The 19,247-nt window shown below is 46.0% G+C and overlaps 1 pseudogene; it reads right to left on the bottom strand.

Annotated features, from left to right (window-relative positions):
* Nucleotides 1-7,749: 7,749 nt before the first annotated feature.
* On the bottom strand, nt 7,750-7,867 carry LOC126293813 (5S ribosomal RNA; annotated as a pseudogene).
* Nucleotides 7,868-19,247: the final 11,380 nt, after the last annotated feature.

The following is a 19,247-nucleotide window of genomic DNA, read 5'->3' as shown; positions in this document are numbered from 1 at the left end:
AATACTTTATTTAGCTGGTAGTATTGGCGCTCGCTGTATTGCAGTAGTTCGAGTAACGAAGATTTATGTGGGGTAATTGATTCATGAAAGGCATAGGTTATTGTTAGTCAGGGCCATTCTTTCGTAGGGATTTTCGAAACTCAGATTGCGTTGCGCTAAAAATATTGTGTGTCAGTTTAAGCACAGTCATTCATTAATTTGTCTAAGGGGACGTTTCAAGGGACACGACCGACTTCCTTCCCCATCTTTCCCTAATCCGATGAGACTGATGACCTCGCTGTTTAATCTCCTCCCCCTAACAACCGAAACCAACCCAGAACTCAATGAATACCCGTATGCATTTATGATTATGGATTGCTTCGTGTTTTCTGGTTTTATGAAAAGTGATTTAGTTTTGGTGATTGGGTAGTAACATGTTATGAGTACTTATGTTACTGAAACGCTACCCAAACATCCACGTGAACTCCTCCTTATGTAAGTAAGGTGGTTATGCATATTTATCGGAAACTTCTGCCTGTAAATGATTTTTATATTTTTGTGCACTCGTATGCTTTGTTGGGTCATTCTGGCAGTCCCCATTGCTGTCTGGGTCTGTACCAAGCATTTAGCCACTTAGCTTAGAACAGCTGAACGCTCGCGTACACCGTTAATGAATGATTCGTGTGTACTCTCCCTCTCCAGTACCGTCGTGATCCTCAGAGCTTCCTAAGGTGGGCAGTACCTAGTTATTTTTTACCCATTTCATTTCGTTGTTCTGTCGTCCTCCCCGATAGCTGAGTAGTAGCCGACACGGTAGCTCAGCGTGTTCCCTCAGAGGGCTAGCTGGCCTCTGTAACAACAAACTGAGTCAACGGCTCGACGCTGAGCTTGAACGGGTGACATGGGACATCCGCACCCCACAAATACCACGAACACAATCGAACAAAATGAGAACAATAAAAAAAAGTGGTCAGCGTTCTAACAACCCCACCACAACAAAGGTCAGAATTTAATAATGATTGTGGTGTTGCTCACGCTGCTAAATACTGCATTTTCGGGCAACAACAAAGTCATTATGTGGCAGGTGTCGTTGGAGCACAGTTAATAAAGTCATTTCATGTAATAATGAATAAACCAGGCACTCATCTTTTCGTGTTTCCCACGCTGGTCTCGTTGTTAACGGCTCAATCGTCGAAAATCTAGGTGCTGATGATTCCAAGCTCGGATGCAAAGAATGCCTAGATTTAATTCTGCAATATTCAAAAGTTTTATAGATTTGTTTCACAAACCATTCTTGAAGATTAAACCTTTGAAAGTTAGCACAATGGTGATGCAAAAAAATAATCAGCACTCCGAATTTAAGTTACACTACTTTCTTATTACTTTTGCTGCAATATCACGTAACATACAAAACATCACTTCACATTACAAAACATACTTGAAAACATCTTCCTCACTGTTAATGCTCACATTTTATAAGCTGACTACAATATGCGTCTTTCCAACATGACGTCCAATACTTGACCTTCTCAAGATCCGACTCTCTAACTAATAATCGCTTACGCGCCCAAAAATCAGAATTACAAGTACATCAAAGATCATAGCGACAAAAGAAAGAATACACATAAGAATATTATCAATGCAATACAAACATATCGATGTATCAGAGTACCTCTACATTAATGAAATCAAATCTGAATGTTGTCTCAGCAATGTGTAAACTACTTCACAGAAACACAGTAGAATATTACTGGTATCGAGAGGTTCAGTTAAGGTGCCGTAACGGTTACGTAATTCAAGTACCATTACAGCGTGACGGATTGCCGTCCTATGAGCCCGGGTTCTATTCCCGGCTGGGTCGGGGATTTTCTCCGCTCAGGGACTGGTTGTTGTGTTGTCTTCATCATCATTTCATCCCCATCCGGCACGTAGGTCGCCGAATGTGGCGTCGAATATAATAAGACCTGCACCAAGGCGGCCGGACCTGCCCCGTAAGGACCTCCCCACCCCCCACCCCCTCCCAGCCAATGAAGCCAAACGCTCATTTCCATTTTATTCCATAGTTCTGTCGGAGAGTTTACTAATTAAGGAGTCAATTTTACTGTGTGAAATCTCAGATCGTTTTGGAATCGTATTTTGTGCGACTGTAGAAAAAGTTTCATTTATAATGTTAATTAATAAGTTAGTTACCTGATCTTTGGAATGAATAAGCACCTCACCAGTCATCTTGAATCCCCCAAAAAGAGAAAGATTTGAGCATTAGCAGTAGGTATATTGAGTGTCGCCATTTTTATCTGTTTTCCGTCTTTCCATTTGTTGCTCTAAATTCGTGTAGGTATGTACCGTCTATACAGCTAAATGAAGGCTGTTTGTTTATTGACGTATGCGTTTCGCTTCTTTTATTTTCGGAAGCATCATCAGTGGCGATTCCCAGCGGTGTTAACACATGTTTTTTTAACACACATATTTTGACCACTTAGTGAAAGTGAAACATGCGATGTGACAGATGTCGATGAAAGAACGCCAGGGATTGGCCAGCTGGGGTATGAAAACTAGCAAATACATCTCCAGGACGACATACATGTGTTAACACCGCTGGAAATCGCCACTGATGATGCTTCCCAAATAAAAGAAGCGAAACGCGTATGGCAATACACAAACCGCCTTCATAAACAAACCGCCTTCATTTAGTTGCATAGACGGTACATACCTCCACAAACATTGAGTATTATTAACCCCCGCTACGCCACGGACGAGAATGCTTTATACCCACCTTTTGGAAATGTATTAACCTAGTCAGTTGCTATGTATCCAGAATGAGCTTTTCACTCTGCAGCGGAGTGTGCGCTGATATGAAACTTCCTGGCAGATTAAAACTGTGTGCCGGACCGAGACTCGAACTCGGGACCTTTGCCTTTCGCGTGAAATCCTCTACCAGTTTTTTTTATTTTTTTTATCGTTATGTTTGGTCGTTGCGGACGTCACATGGCTTCCGTCCAAGTTCGTTTGTTGATCCTTCCACTCAGTTTTTTTATTACAGAGGCCAACTGGCGCTCTGACCGAACACGCTGAGCTACCGTGCCGGCAAAGTGATTCGAACCCGCGAACCTCGCATTTCCGAGCAACACAATACCCAGTACCTGAGCGGAGAAAATCTCCGACCCAGGAGGGAATCGAACCCGAGCCCTTACGATTGACATTCCGTCGCGCTAACCACTTAGCTACCGGGGGCCGACTGTACCAGCTGAGCTATCCAAGCACGACTCACGACCCGTCCCCACAGCTTTCCTTCTGGCAGTACGTCTTCTCCTACCTTCCAAACGTTACAGAAGCTCTCCTGCGAACCTTGTAGTACTAGCACTCAAAGAAAGGATATTGTGGAGACATGGCTTAGCGACAGCCTGAGAGATGGTTCCAGAATGAGATTTTCACTCTGCAGCGGAGTGTCCGCTGATATGAAACTTCCTGGCAGATTAAAACTGTGTGCCGGACCAAGACTCGAACTCGGGACCCTTGCGTTTCGCGGGCAAGTGCTCTACAGGTGAGCTACCCAAGCGCGACTCACACCCCGTCCTGGCAGAAGTGAAGCTGTGAGGACGGGGCGTGAGTCGTGCGTGGGTAGCGGAGCTGTAGAGCACTTGCCCGCGAAAGGCAAAGGTCCCGAGTTCGAGTCTTGGTCCGACACACAGTTTTAATCTGCCAGGAAGTTTCAGTTACTATGTACTTTAAAATTTTTAAAAAGGTTGTTTTTAATGATTCTTTTACCAGATTCCATAATTGTTTTAAATTTTGCAGTTGAACTGAGCCAAAATATTTAAATGTGAGTAGTAGATGTCACTTTGCACAATGATTTAACATTTTCTGATTAAGGACCTTACTTACACTTTGAAATGTCTTTAAAATGTATGTTGTAACTAAAGATCAACAAATATGAACTAAATTTAATTAAAAAAATTTTTGTGATGATAAAGAAAACCCACCTTGGTAGTACACGTTATCGCCTAGGGTGTGGTAAAATATATTTTCCAACTGTGGATCCTACTTACACATCAGTACTTCTTGAAAAAGTATGTCTCTGAGTTAACTACAGTTAACAAATTTTTTAACTTTTTTTTTTAGTGTGGCCGTAAATGACCTTTTTCTTGGTACCGCGCGTTTCGGAAAATGTGTTAGTACCGCTAGGGTTAGAAGAAAGCTAGGCGTTGCGCGAATAAGAATCACTTATTGCAGTGGTCACATTACTTTCCCCTACTGCCATTTTGGCAATATAGTACTTTGTTAATTTATACTGTGATAATCCGTCGCGCATCGGAAATAGATCTCTTAATAACCATTGTACTAGGCCGTTAATGTCGTATATCTTACGTAATTGTTCCAATTGACGTACAAGGTGGCAAAGATCACGTTCCTGAGCGAGACCTAGTTACGGGAGCAGGGCGTAGAAGGTCTAAGTCATATACGAGGCCACACGAGGCAGGCTTTTATCGAGCGATCCAGTTTAGGCGGAACAAGGCGGCTTTCAATATTAATACCAGTATCATAATACTAGCTCTTATCTTTAACAATACAAACCGATGCTGAAAAGTACTCTGTTCACCTGTTTCGACATGCAAAAACAAGTAAAATTTATTTGCAACACAAACAGGAACAGCTACATCACCCAGGTTCTTGCAAATGGCGGCGAGATGTGTGCACTTTATACAAAGCACTGGATGCGTTCATTGTCTCACTGCAACCTCTACGAAGAGCAAACAACGCTCCTGACCCCCCCCCCCCCCCCCCCACTCCTACGGCGTCTGATCTGTCTATTCGATATAGGCTGGACCGGTCGCTAAATATTTCGGAGCTTTCTGCTTCGGGTTTAAGCCAGCTCTCGGTTCCAAGAATAATTTGAGGGTGCCAACTTGGACAATTTGCTATAAACATTTTGACAGTCGAAGTGTCTCTACTCTGTACACAGTCTGATTTCGTTCTCTACATCTACATACATACTCCGCAATCCACCATGCGGTGCGTGGCGGAGGATACCTAGTACCACAACTAGCACCTTTTCTCCCTGTTCCACTCCCAAACAGAACGAGGGAAAAATGATTGCCTATATGCCTCTGTACGAGCCTTGATCTCTCTTATCTTTGTGGTCTTTCCGCGAAATGTAAGTTGGCGGCAGTAAAATTGTACTGCAGTCAGCCTCAAATGCTGGTTCTCTAAATTTCCTCAGTAGCGATTCACGAAAAGAACGCGTCCTTTCCTCCAGAGACTCCCACCCGAATTCCTGAAGCATCTCCGTAACACTCGCGTGATGATCAAACCTACCAGTAACAAATCTAGCAGCCCGCCTCTGAATTGCATCTATGTCCTCCCTGAATCCGACTTGATAGGAATCCCAAACGCTCGAGCAGTACTCAAGAATAGGTCGCATTAGTGTTGTATAAGCGGTCTCCTTTACAGATGAACCACATCTTCCCAAAATTCCACCAATGAACCGAAGACAACTATCCGCCTTCCTCACAACTGCCATTACATGTTTGTCCCACTTCATATCGCTCTGCAATGTTACGCCCACATATTTAATCGACGTGACTGTGTCAAGCGCTACACTACTAATGGAGTACTCAAACATTACGGGATTCTTTTTCCCATTCATCAGCATTAATTTACATTTATCTATATTTAGAGTTAGCTGAATTGACTGGTGAACGTTCGATATTTTGTCAGTTGATTCTATATATTACAGTTGCTTTGATGATATCTGTCTCTTATGTCAGTCCTTTCGGTTTTAAAGGAGATGTGAGTACCCAGTTCATAATGTATCTAAATGCAGCGTACTTGGGTGTGTTTGTTCGGTGTGATGATTCATGGTTTGTTGATGTCAATGTAGGCTGGTTTTCTTTAAATGTTCAAACTATGTTCTTGCTGTTCATTAACAATTATGAGTTATAAGAGCTGTACGGTCCGTCTCATTTTATATTTTCACCCTTTACTTTTTTTGGAGTGAAATGAATAATGCAAGAAGTTCATCTTTCCTGCCTTCAAACAGGAGTAAAATCTCATGCTGTCGTAAACAATTTTTTCAGCTAGTTTATTTTTCCATATAAAAACTTTATTTTCTAAATGGGTCACGAATATGTCCGCCAGGAGGCACGGCATGTTATTACACATAGCTAGACCTTCTTTCTTTTGACATAAATGTAATGTAAAAAACTACTGCTGTTGGAGAAAAACCAACGTTTGGGCCACGGTTGCAGCGGCCTTCTTCTGAGTCTAATGGTGCGTCCTAGCTACTCAGTGTCCTTTATATTTTATTGTTAGTGTTCACTGCGCATGCCATTACGTCATAGTTTTAAAAGGTAGTTCGTTTCATTGGTCACTTAAGGAAGGGCCGGCCGGGGTGGCCGAGCGGTTCTAGGCGCTACAATCTGGAACCGCGTAACCGCTACGGTCGCAGCTTCGAATCCTGTCTCGGGCTTGGATGTGTGCGATGTCCTTAGGTTAGTTAGGTTTCAGTAGTTCCAAGTTCTAGGGGACTGATGACATCAGAAGTTAAGTCCAATAGTGCTGAGAGCTATTTGAACCATTTTTTTTTTTTTTTTTTTTTTTTACTCGTCGGTAGTGCTCTCGCCTCGTGTTGACACTGCGGTCTGTCGGTCTCTGACTGCTGGCAGCCAAGGTGGGGCAAGAGTCCATCCTCCCTGTTCATGTTGTTGGGGTGTTTAAGTATTTCGATGGCCTCTCTGATTTTGCGTTTCGTCATAACTGGATGCTTGGCCAACACACAGGCTTCGCTGAATTTTATTTCTTTTCCGCAGTCTTGATGGTGTTCTGCCACTGCGGATTTGTTGTGTTGCCCTAGACGAGTGTAGCGCTCGTGTTCCCGAATGCGCGTTGCTATTGGCCTACCAGTATCGCCGATGTATCCCTCTCCACATTCGCATTCCACCCTGTAAACGCCTGCAGTGTGCAATGCATCCACCTCGTCCTAAGTGGAGCCTAGCACGTCTTGGATCCTGCGACCACTATAGAACACAGGCTCCACCCCAACGCGGCGAAGGTGTTTGTCTATTTGGTCAGTAACAGACAAACTGCAGTCAACAGTGCGCTTACCTTATGTGTCCATGTACAGAACGCATTACCCACCACTGTGAAATGTGTTCACATTTATCCGCATTGAGCGTTTTCTTTTGGGGAAAAAGGAAGAGCACCAAGAAACACATCCCCGTACCATAACACCACTTCTCCGTGCTTTACTGTCGGTACTAAACATAATGAGAGTTAATGTCCTCCTTACTCCAGGCTTTCGCCAAACGTAGACTTTTCCATCGGATTAGCACAGGGTATAGTGTAACTCAAACACCATAAACCACTCATTTCCAGTCATCCACTGTTCAATGCCGTTGCTGTTTAGACGACCTCAGTTGTCGATCAGTACTGACTTCAGAAATACATGGCTTATAACGAGCTGCTTCAGCATTGTACCCCAATCCTTTAACTCCCTACACACAGTCATTGTGCCAGCTGGATTGCTGGCAGCACATTTCTAACACACGAGTAGCTCCTTCTACTGATTTCTCTCCGTCCGAACAAGCCTTGCAAGGCCCAACGGTACCTACCGGCCGCCGTGTCAACCTCAGCCTACAGGCGTCACTGGATGCGGAGGGGCATGTGGCCAGCACACGGATCTCCCGGCCGTATGTCAGTTTACGAGACTGGAGCCGCTACTTCTCAATCGAATAGCTCCTCAGTTTGCCTCACAAGGACTGAGTGCACACCGCTTGCCAACAGCGCTCGGCAGACCAGATGGTCACCCATCCAAGTGCTAGCCCAGCCCGACAGCGCTTAGCTTCGGTGATCTGACGGAAACCGGTGTTACCAGTGAGGCAAGGCCATTGGTGTCCACTGATTTCATGCAGTTCTCTCTCTCTCTCTCTCTCTCTCTCTCTCTCTCTCTCTCACACACACACACACACACACACACGCACACACACATACACACACACACTCTCTCTCTCTCTCTCTCTTTTTCGACGGGATCTCTTCGTCAGTACATGAGGCCTGGCTGGACTCAGTTCAGCTGTGGCTGTTGCATTGCGTCGTTTCCACTTTACAACCACATCACCATCAACTGACATGGGCAGTGTGAGATCTTAACTTTTCCCGGAGAATCGAATGTTCAAATAACTTACTGGTTTGCATCCGGGTGACGTCGTCGAACACCGCCGATATTTCGACAGGAGCACACCCTCTCATTCTCAAGGCACAAATGCAAGGAAGAAAAAATGTGCAAGCAAATTTAATACCTCGGTTCACAGAGGAGAAACAAGGAAGACACCACACACAGAACAAGTGTCAACACAACCAAAGATAACCATCAGAAATATCGATAATTACTATTAACCAACAGGTGAGGTAGCACTAATTCTGTCCCTCTGTTTTTTGATGAGAGACAGAGCCGGATTCCAAGCAGCATTTAAACAAAATCCACCATCTCTGTTAATAAGGTTGCTTGATAGTCTGATTTCAACAGCTTCCTTAATATCACTATCCCAACAGCTGGACGTGCAAGCCAGAGCGGATTTGCTCGGCTGTAGTCCCCCATTCGGATCTCCGGGCGGGGAATACTCAGGAGGACGTCGTTATCAGGAGAAAGAAAACTGGCGTTCTATGGATCGAAGCGTGGAATGTCAGATCCCTTAATCGGGCAGGTAGATTAGAAAATTTAAAAAGGGAAATGGATAGGTTAAAATTAGATATAGTGGGAATTAGCGAAGTTCGGTTGCAGGAGGAACAAGACTTTTGGTCAGGTGAATACAGGGTTATAAATACAAAATCAAATAGGGGTAATGCAGGAGTAGGTTTAATAATGAATAAAAAAACTAGGAGTTCGTGCAAGCTGCTACAAACAACATAGTGAACGCATTGTTGTGGTCAAGATAGACACGAAGCCCACGCCTACAACAGTAGTACAAGTCTATATGCAAAATAGCTCTGCAGATGACGAAGACATTGAAGTAATGTATGATGAGATAAAAGAAATTATTCAGATAGTGAAGGGAGACGAAAATTTAATAGTCATGGGTGACTGGAATTCGATAGTAGGAAAAGGAAGAGAAGGAAGAGAAAGAAACGTAGTAGGTGAATATGGATTAGGGCTAAGAAATGAAAGAGGAAGCCTCCTGGTAGAATTTTGCACAGAGCACAACTTAATCATAGCTAACACTTCGTTCAAAAATCATAAAAGAATGTTGTATATGTTGTGGTTGGCAGGAGAGCCAACCGTGTTTTTCTAAAGGAGGCCGAAATGCACGCGTTCCAGCTCACGCAGGCTGGCGTGAGGTCTGGAACATGACAAGGGAATTAGAATTGAGAAAAACGGACGTAGGTGGTGGAATACTTAACTTTAATCCATTAATGGAGAACGTCGCTCTTTATGGTACACGATTCACAATATCAATAGTACGGATACTGGCGCCTTGCTAGATCGTAGCTAACGTAGCTGAAGGCTATGCTAACTACCGTCTCGGCAAATGAGAGCGTAGAAGTCAGTGAACCATCGCTAGCAAAGTCGGCTGTACAACTGGGCTGAGTGCTAGGAAGTCTCTCTAGACCTGCCGTGTGGCGCCGCTCGCTCTACAATCACTGACAGTGGCGACACGCGGGTCCGACGTATACTACCGGAGCGCGGCCGATTTAAAGACTATCACCTAGCAAGTGTGGTGTTGACGTATGCGACGAGGTGGCGAGCCTAACAACAAGCGAGGCTGTGCCACCCGCACCCTGCCATTCGGACCGCGGGGAGCTAGGAAACCCCTGAAAACCTGCTCCAGGGTGCACGCCAACATGCGGTGTATGCGCCCGTAGAGAGACAGGAGGGGCCGAAGGGTCGACCTCCATCGGGCCGGGGCACCCGACGGGCGAAGACGACATATGGTCCGGAGCGGGCAAGAGTTCCATGTCGGAGGACAGCTGGTCACGGGAAGCGATCGGCGGCGCGTGACCCAGGGAGGCGCCCGGCGGTTGCAGCGACGCGTCCACTGCGGGCGTCGCCGGCGGGAGAACAGGCGACGGTGGCGGCGGCTCGTCGCCATGGGGCAAAATGGAAGGCAGCGTCGGTAACACCTGGGGCTGAGGCGAGCCAGTAGATGGGTCCCCAGGGCGCTGACCGGACGGCACCGTCGCTGAAAGCAGACGGCGAGCGGCAGATCACGTGCGACGACAGAGGCGCAGCTGACTGAGATGCCGACGCACCTCACCAGAGGCCCCCAAAACCAGATACATAGCGCGTCCGAGGCAGCGAAGAATGCGCCCTTCGAGCCAACGTCGTGAACCTCGGTAGTGGCGATAGTAGACAACGTCGCCTGGAGCAAAAGTAGGTGTCTGCCGCTGCACAGGAACCTGATGCGGCGGATGTAGCAAAGACAGCAAGGTTCGATGATGACGATCGTGGAGCAGCTCAGCCGGCGAGCGACCATCTCGGGGCTGAGAGCGATACGAGGACAAAAAGAGCAATAACGCGTCCTCCCGAGAATTCGACTCTTTCAACTTCAACATCTGTGACTTGAAAGTCCTGACTAATCGTTCCGCGGCACCGTTTGACTGTGGCGAAAACGGCGCGGACGTCAGATGTCGAATACCACTGGCCTTGCAGAATGACTGAAATTCTGCGGACATGAATTGTGGGCCATTGTCGGAAACAATAGTCTGTGGAAGACCTTCAATGCAAAAGATAGCGGATAACGCTTGGATGGTGGCAGATGACGTCGTGGAAGACATCCGGACAACAAAACGAAAATTACTGAATGAATCTACCACAGCCAACCATCGAGCATTCCAGAATGGACCAGCAAAATCGATGTGTAAGCGTTGCCAAGGGGAAGTGGCTTTTGGCCATTCAAAGAATTTCCGCGGTGGTGCTGATTGTTGTTCGGCACACACCATGCAAGAAGAGCACACATTCGTAATCGCGGCATCGATTCCGAACCAGGTACAGTGCTGACGAGCAAGTTGTTTCGTTCTCACTATACCACAATGTCCTTGGTGGAGAAGCTTTAAGACAGAGGACTGTAACGAACGTGGTACCACGACCCTGGACGGATCATTATCAGAACCCAACAGCAAAACACCACGTCGTACAAAAAGTCTCTCCTTGTGAGCAAAAAATCGGCGAACCGACGGGTCCCCGATCCATGACTTTGATAAGGGCCATTGCGTAGCAACAAAACGCAGAACGGGAGCAAGGACAGGGTCGGCAGCTGTGGCTGTAGCTACACGACGAAAATCAATCGGAAACGATTCGACCACGTCATCGGTTTCCGCATCAATGAACATGCAAGCAATTTCGGAGGAATCGAATGCCCTATCCTCAGCAACAGGCAAGCGGGACAACCCATCGGCGTTTCCTTACTCAGCAGTGAACTGATAAAAGATATCGTAGCGGTACTGCGAGAGGAAAATAGACAAACGAATGAATTTCTGCGCTGTACGTGGAGGTACAGGCTTGGTCGGATGAAAAAGCGATGTCAAAGGTTTGTGGTCTGTGATTATGGTAAAGTGACGACCGTACAAGAAATCATGAAACTTTGTAACACCAAATACGAGAGCCAATGCTTCTTTCTCGATCTGTGAATAATTTCTTTGAGCAGACGAGAGCAATTTGGACGCAAAGGCAATAGGGCGGACGTGCGATCCATCTTTGTGCGCAAGCACAGCACCGATCCCAAAATCCGATGCATCCACCATCAACAAGAGGGGCTTCTGGGGATCGAATGGCGTAAGGCAAGTATTGGAAAGCTACGCCGATTTCAGCTGGCGAAAGGCGCTTTCGCATTCCGTCGTCCAGACGAACGGAACACCCTTACGGCGTAAGAGATGAAGCGGAGCTGAAATGGAAGAGGCATGCGGCATATATTTATGATAATAGTTGATTTTTTTCCAGCACACTCTGTAGCTGCTTCAAATTCTGCGGCGACGGCAAGTCTTGTATGGCACGAAGGTGCGTGGGACTGGGATGTATGCCTTGGGCATTGAGTACATGTCCTAGGTATGGCAAGTCCCGAGCAAAAAACACACATTTGTCCTTGCGCAAGCGAAGACCATCTTGCCTCAAGACCTGAAATAATGTTCGGAGATTGGCCAAATGTTCTTCTTCTGTCTTTCCAGAGATCACAATATCGTCCAGATAATTAGCTGCAGTAGGGACCGACGCACAAACAGTTTGTAGATATTGCTGAAACAATGCAGGGGCGGATGCACACCCGAATGGCAGTCGTTTGAATCGATACAAACCAAGATACGTGTTAACCACCAAAACGCGCTGGGATTCTTTGTCCACCGGTATTTGCAAGTACGCATCTGCTAGGTCCAACTTTGAAAAGTATTTACCCGCTCACAGTTTGTCAAAAAGATCTTCCGGGCGGGGTAAAGGAAAAGTTGCAATCACTAGTTGTGCATCCACTGTTGCCTTGAAGTCCACACAAAGTCTCAACTTTCTGGAGGGTTTTGGCAAAATTACTAGGGGTGATGCCCAGAGAGAAGCCTGCACACGTTCAATTACACCTTGTCATTCCAAATAGTGTAATGTTTTTGCGACCTCATCACGCAATGCGTGGGGAACATTGCGCGCTCTGAAAAATTTCGGTTGCGCGTTTACATTCAGTTCCAAATGTGCATTATAGTTTAGAGCGCAACCGAAGCCCGGTGCAAAAATGTCTGCACTGTCCTTACACAGGGATCTTTTGTCCTGAATAGCTATGTAACTTAACATTTGCGGCACGCAACGGAGGTGTGCCCAGCAGTTTCTAAGTGTCTTGATTGATAAGTGAAAGTGCAGCTCCGGTATCGAGCTGGAATGGTATCACTTTGCCGTTAATGTCCAAGTCTACAAAATGTTTATTGTCCTGCTGACGACAAGAGCGACTGTCTTGTGCAACGTGAACTGACACTGGTACATAATCACTTTAATCACTTGCTACTCGACGGAAGTTCCGGTGATGTCGACGCACTCTATTTTTGGGACGAACACAGTCATTGTTAGAGAGAGTGGCACTGCGCGGAGTGGAATAGACTACATGAATTTCCACGGGGGAAAGTTCGCGAGCCTGAGTACCCTTGGTTCGATTCCGATTCCGGCGCGAAGCAAAGGGCCTGGAACGGTTTTGAGCTTCCGATCTGAGCTTTTTCTGGCAAACACTCCGAACATGTCATTTTTTATTACAATAAAAGCAAATAGCTTGGCGTGACGGGCAATTCTCACGCGAATGTTTAGTAGCACACCGCGGGCATGATTTGATCACTGCATTAGCTTGCCGGCGCGGGACACGTGGCTGAGAGCCTGGCGGCAGCGGCGCGGCCGGGCGCGAGGGCTGTTTACTGCTCCGTGCAGCTCGCCCGGCGGGCCGGTTAACCTGACACACTGCTGGCGAAGTTTCAAATGATTCCTGAGCAAAGTCAAGTGTGTCCTGCCGATCCAATATGTCCATCACTTGTTGAAGGAAGGGATTTACTAGTTTCAAAATCTGTTCCCTTATACGAACATCAGAAACGTTCTGTGCAATTGCATCACGTATCATAGTATCTGAATAAGGGAGTCCACATTGACACTCAAAAGCACAATCCCTAGTAAGGCCTTGCAAGGTTGCAACCCACTCCCGATTAGTCTGACCTGCCGTACGTTTTGTACGAAAGAAGGTATACCTTTTCGCAACTACATTGACTGATTCTTTGAAATATGCATCTAATGTAGACAAAATTTCTTCGTAGGACAGAGTTTCTACGTCGCGTCGGGGAAATAATTTGACTATCACACGGTACGTAGTCACCCCTACTGAAGAAAGGAGAAAAGGCTGCCGCTCGTTACCTCGAATTCTGTAGGCGGCGAGATGGAACCCAAATTGGCGTGACCACTCCGTCCAGCTTTCCAGTGCAGCATCAAAAGGTCGAAAAGTTGGTGCAACAGCGTGTTGTGGCTGCGGTAGCGGTGAAGCGGCTGCTGCCGCATCGTTTTGCATCGCACGTTGACCCTGGACGAGCTGTCCAAGAGCATCCAGTAAGGCCTGCGCCTGCTGATTCTGTAAGCGATAAAATTCGGACAGTACATCTGGAGATTGTGGATAAGCCATTACACAAGTAAATCAGGGCAATATTGATACGAACGCGATTTTGCCTCGTCGCCAATGTTGTGGTTGGCAGGAGAGCCAACCGTGTTTTTCTGAAGGAGGCCGAAATGCACGCGTCTCAGCTCACGCAGGCTCACGTGAGGTCTGGAACATGACAAGGGAATTAGAATTGAGAAAAACGGACGTAGCTGGTGGAATACTTAACTTTAATCCATTAGTGGAGAACGTCGCTCTTTGTGGTACACGATTCACAATATCAATAGTACGGATACTGGCGCCTTGCTAGGTCGTAGCAAATAACGTAGCTGCAGACTATGCTAACTATCGTCTCGGCAAATGAGAGTGTAGAAGTCAGTGAACCATCGCTAGCAAAGTCGGTTGTACAACTGGGGCGAGTGCTAGGAAGTCTCTCTAGACCTGCCGTGTGGCGGCGCTCGGTCTACAGTCACTGACAGTGGCGACACGCGGGTCCGACGTATACTACCGGACCGCGGCCGATTTAAAGGCTACCACCTAGCAAGTGTGGTGTCTGGCGGTGACACCATAGTATACATGGAAGAAGCCTGGAGATACTGACAGATTTCAGATAGATTATCTAATGGTAACACTGAGATTTAGGAACAAGGTTTTAAATTGTAAGACATTTCCAACAATCTGATGGTTATGAACTGTAGATTAAAACTGAAGAAACTGAAAAAAGATGGGAATTTAAGGAGGTGGGGCCTGGATAAACTAACTAAACCAGAGGTTGTATAGAGTTTCAGGGAGAGCATGAGGGAACAATTGACAGGAATGGGGGAAAGAAATACGGTAGAAGAAGAATGGGTAGCTTCGAGGGATGAAGTGGTGAACGCAGCAGAGGATCAAGTAGGTAAAAAGACGAGGGCAAGTAGAAATCCTTGGGTGACAGAAGAAATACTGAATTTAGTTGATGAAAGGAGAAAATATAAAAATGCAGTAAATGAGACAGGCAAAAAGGAATAGAAAATGGCTAAGCAGGGATGGCTAGAGGACAAATGTAAAGATGTAGAGGCTTACCTCACTAGGGGTTAGATAGATACTGCATACAGGAAAATTAAAGAGACCTCTGGAGAAAAGAAAACCACTTGTATGAATATCAAGGGCTCAGATGGAAACCCAGTTCTAAGCAAAAAAGGGATAGCAGAAAGGTGGAAGGAGTATATAGAGGGACTATACATGGGCGATGTTCTTAAGGACAATATTATGGAAATGGAAGAGTATGTAGATGAAGATGAAATCGGAGATATGATAATGCGTGAAGAGTTTGACAGAGCGCTGAAAGATCTAAGTCGAAACAAGGCCCCAGGAGTAGACAACATTCCATTAGAACTACTGACAGCCTTGGGAGAGCCAGTCCTGACAAAACTTTACCATCTGGCGAGCAAAATGTATGAGACAGGCGAAATACCCTCAGACTTCAAGAAGAATATAATAATTCCAATCGCAAAGAAAGCAGGCATTGACAGATGTGAAAATTACCGAATTATCAGTTTAATAAGTCACGGCTGCAAAATACTAACGCGAATTCTTTACAGACGAATGGAAAAACTTGTAGAAGCCGACCTCAGGGAAGATCAGTTTGGATTCCGTAGAAACATGGAAACACGTGAGGCAATACTGACCCTACGACCTATCTTAGAAGCTGGATTAAGGAAAGGCAAACCTACGGTTCTAGCATTTGTAGACTTGGAGAAAGCTTTTGAAAATGTTGACTGGAATAATCTCTTTCAAATTCTGAAGGTGGCAGGGGTAAAATACAGGGAGCGAAAGGCTATTTACAATTTGTATAGAAACGAGATGGCAGTTACAAGAGTCGAGGGGCATGAAAGGGAAGCCGTGGTTGAGAAGGGAGTGAGACAGGGTTGTAGTCTCTCCCCGATGTTATTCAATCTGTATATTGAACAAGCAGTAAAGGAAACAAAAGAAAAATTCGGTGTAGGTATTAAAATCCGTGGAGAAGAAATAAAAATGTTGAGGTTCGCCGATGACATTGTAATTCTGTCAGAGACAGCAAGGGACTTGGAAGAGCAGTTGAACGGAATGGACAGTGTCTTGAAAGGAGGATATAAGATGACCATCAACAAAAGCAAAACTAGGATAATGGAATGTACTCGAATTAAGTCGGGTGATTCTGAGAGAATTAGATTAGGAAATGAGACACTTAAAGTAGTGAAGGAGTTTTGCTATTTGGGGAGCAAAGTAACTGATGATGGTCGAAGTAGAGAGGATATGAAATGTAGACTGGGAATGGCAATGAAAGCGTTTCTGAAGAAGAGAAATTTGTTAACATCGAGGATAGATTTAAGTGTCTGGAAGTCGTTTCTGAAAGTATTTGTTTGGAGTGTAGCCATGTATGGAAGTGAAACATGGACGATAAATAGTTTGGATAAGAAGAGAATAGAAGCTTTTGAAATGTGGTGCTATAGAAGAATGCTTAAGATTAGATGGGTAGATCACATAACTAATGAGGAAGTACTGAAAAGGATTGGTTAGAAGAGAAGTTTGTGACACAACTTGACTAGAAGAAGGGATCGGTTGGTAGGACATATTCTGAGGCATCAAGGGATCACCAATTTAGTATTGGAGGGCAGCGTGGAGGGTAAAAATCGTAGAGGGAGACCAAGAGATGAATACAGTAAGCAGTTTCAGAACGATGTAGGTTGCAGTAGGTACTGGGAGATGAAGAAGCTTGCACAGGATAGAGTAGCATGGAGAGCTGCATCAAACCAGTCTCAGGACTGAAGACCACAACAACAACATGTTTGTGACTATTACAGCGCCATCTATCACAAAGCGAAAAAAGTGGTCCACCTAAAACATTCATATTTCTTTACGTACTACACGAATATGTAATAAAAATCTGGGTTTCTATTTAAAAAAACGCAGTTGATATCCGTTTGATCTATGGCAGCGCCATCTAGCGGGCCAACCATAGCGGCATCTGGTTTCCTCCTTCAAGCTAGACAAGTTTCGTTCTTTGTAATTTTTTCGTTTGGCACTGATTACGTGAAATATTTGGCCCAGTCACGATCAATGGATCACCCTGTATATGTCACTAATGCGTCCGTTTGTTTTGTGTGGTTGTGAGACGTGGACATGTAACAGACGATGAAAGAGCACTTTCGCGATTTTGAGAGGAAGATTTTAAGGAAAACTGATGGTCCAGCATACAACGCAGAAACTGCAAGATGGGACAGAAGGCGAAACGAAGTTCCGCATCGGCGGTTTAAGGAAGCTGATACTGGGAGAGTGCTTGGAAGAGGTATGTGACAGCGGGCAAGACGTGTTCTACGAGAAGAGGGGACTCTCCGTAACAGAGTATTTCTCCACCAGCCAAGTGGTAGACGTCCAAGAGGTCGTCCGTGAACGAGGTGGGGAGTCGGGGTATCAGTGAACCTGGAAGAAGCAGAGGCAACAGCCGGCACTGAAGATGCCTCAGATACAAGTGAATGAGCAAACTTATGTAATAGATCTCTGTGATGTTACAACTATTTTGACGTGATTCGTGCACTTTCTACGTTGAGTTGTTTCATTATGTTCTATGTACGTCTTGTATTTGTAAGTTTTTGTCTTCTGCCATAGGCCTAAATGGCATGTGTATGTGCAATAAATGATGATGTAATATTGTTATCGGTGTATCTGATAATATTCTTTTAATCGGAGTACTTTTCTTTGCCCTTTGTTTAGGTAAAACATAGGCAGGTGTGATAATCAAATAAGTATATAAACTGAAGAGCCAACCAAACTGCTACATTTGCCTAATTTCGCGTAAGGCCCCTGCGAGCACGCACGAGTGCCGCAACACGACGTGTCGTGGACTCGACTAACGTCTCACGTAGTGCTGGAGGGAAGTGACACCGTGAATCCCTAAGAGTATGAGGAGATGGAGATCTCCTCTGAACAGCACGTTGCAAGGCGTCCCAGATGTGCTCAATAATGTTAATGTCTGGGGAGTTTGGTGGCCAGCGGGCGTGTTTAACCTCGGAGGAGCGTTGCTGGAGCCACTCTGTAGCAATTCTGGGCGTGTGGGTCTGTCGCGTTGTCCTGCTGGAATTGCCCAAGTCCGTCGGAATGCACGGTGGACACGTCTGGATGCAGGTGATCAGACTGGATGTTCACGTACGTTGTCACCTGTCAGAGTCGTATCTAGACGTATCAGAGGTTCCATATCACTCCAACTGCACACGCCCCACATCATTATAGAACCTCCACCAACTTGAACAGTCCCCTGCTGACACGCAGGGTCCACGCATTCATGAGGTTGCCTGCATGCCCGCACACGTCCATCCGCTCGATACAATTTGAAACGAGACTCGTCCGACCAGTCAGCGTCTTTCCAGTCGTCAACAGTCGTCAACAGTCCAAAGTCGGTGTTGGCGGGTACAGGCGAGGCATAAAGCTTTGTATCGTGCAATCATCGACGGTACACGAGTGGGCCTTCGCCTCTCAAACCCCATATCGATGATGTTTCGCTGAATGGTTCGCGCGCCGACACTCACTGATGACCCAGCATTTAAATTTTTCTGCAAATTGTGTAAGGGTTGCACTTCTGTCACGTCGAACGACTCTCTTCAATCGTAGTTTAAATGTTCAAATGTGTGTGAAATCTTCTGGGACTTAACTGCTAAGGTCATCAGTCCCTAAGCTTACACCCTACTTAACCTAAATTATCCTAAGGACAAACTCACACACACCCATGCCCGAGCGAGGACTCGAACCTCCGCCGGGACCAGCCGCACAGTCCTTGACTGCAGCGCCTAAGACCGCTCGGCTAATCAATCGCCGTCGGCCCCGTTCTTACAGGATCTTTTTTCCGGCCGCGGCGATGTCGGAGATTTGTTGTTTTGCCGGATTCCTGACGTTCACGGCACACTCGAGAAATGGTCGTAGGGGAAAATGCCCACTTCATCACTACCTCGGTGATCCTGTGCCCCGATGCTCGTGCGCTATTACACCACGTTCAAACTCGCTTTAATCTTTATAACCTGCCATTGTAACAGCGGTTACCGACCTAGCAACTACGCCAGACACTTGTTGTCTTAAATGGTTGTTGCCGACCGCAGTGCCGTATTCTGCCCGTTTATATGTCAACAACTGCGCCAGACACTTCTTGTCATATAGGCGTTGCCGACCGCAACG

The sequence above is a fragment of the Schistocerca gregaria genome, chromosome 10 (assembly GCF_023897955.1).
Source record: "Schistocerca gregaria isolate iqSchGreg1 chromosome 10, iqSchGreg1.2, whole genome shotgun sequence".
Taxonomy (NCBI): domain Eukaryota; kingdom Metazoa; phylum Arthropoda; class Insecta; order Orthoptera; family Acrididae; genus Schistocerca; species Schistocerca gregaria.
Note: the sequence above shows the minus strand (reverse complement) of the source record. Positions and strands in the feature narration are given on the sequence as shown.